The sequence below is a fragment of the Rhipicephalus microplus genome, chromosome 2, assembly GCF_043290135.1.
Source record: "Rhipicephalus microplus isolate Deutch F79 chromosome 2, USDA_Rmic, whole genome shotgun sequence".
Taxonomy (NCBI): domain Eukaryota; kingdom Metazoa; phylum Arthropoda; class Arachnida; order Ixodida; family Ixodidae; genus Rhipicephalus; species Rhipicephalus microplus.
In genome coordinates, this window is record NC_134701.1 from 271,606,754 (window position 1) to 271,607,755 (window position 1,002).

Sequence of the window (1,002 nt, forward strand, 5' to 3'; positions counted from 1 at the left end):
CTAATCTGATGCTGCCGCCACACGACAGCTTCCTCTCGCTTTGGGGGTTTGTGTGGTGCTGAGAAATTCGTGGGCCTTTGTGTGTAGTATGGTAGAGTTTCAGTGCAATGCAATGAAAACCCTTTGAGAATTCAATGAATTCCTGCGCCACGTTAAATACGCCGATGCTTACTACGTAATGAATTCTTGGTGGCTTATAATGCGTGTCACTTTATCACATGATCAGATTTTCGATACTATTTGCTCACGTATGGTAAGGTAGGCTACGTCATATTAGCAATTAGTTATATAAATTTATTTGTCTATTTTCAAAGTTCATTAAACAGAGCAGTTCAACGAACATGTGAAGTCTGAAAAATGTTAAAAAAAAGCACTCCAAATCAACAATACCGCGAAAAGCGATCAACATAAAAGTATTTACGTTCATATGAGACTTCACTAAAGATAACTTTATTCGTTGAGCAAGAGGATGTCATTTTTCCTCTGGCCCTATTTTCAAATACACAACACCCAGAGAGCTCACAAAATCTTCTCATCAAAACAAATGATCAAATTCCTTTCTATAACAACACTGTGATATTTTCATGGTACATATCAATTTAGTGGGACATGGCCGCTGTTGAAGAATTGTCACAATAGAAATTACATTTGGCCAGAATGTTGCACCTATTTCGAAAAATCAATTGTTCTAGTTTTAGTGTGTGATCGGCCAGTTCCGCGGAAAAACATCTGGGGCGTCATAGTAAAGGAGGTGGATGTCATTGAGTTTTCATCACACGGCGGAAAGGTGAAGTGTATAGAGACGTGCAATCGCAAATGGTGTGCAAAAGTAGCCTGTCACTGTACTATGCTATTTTTAACGGTTACAGAAAAGCGTAAAGTTTATAAATTCATTCGTTATAGCAACGACGACCTTGTTAGTTCGTTCAGCTAACACTTTTCGCACTGCTTCTGAGGTAGACTGCTTCGAACACGTTATTATGATTAAGCGCACAGGTCGTC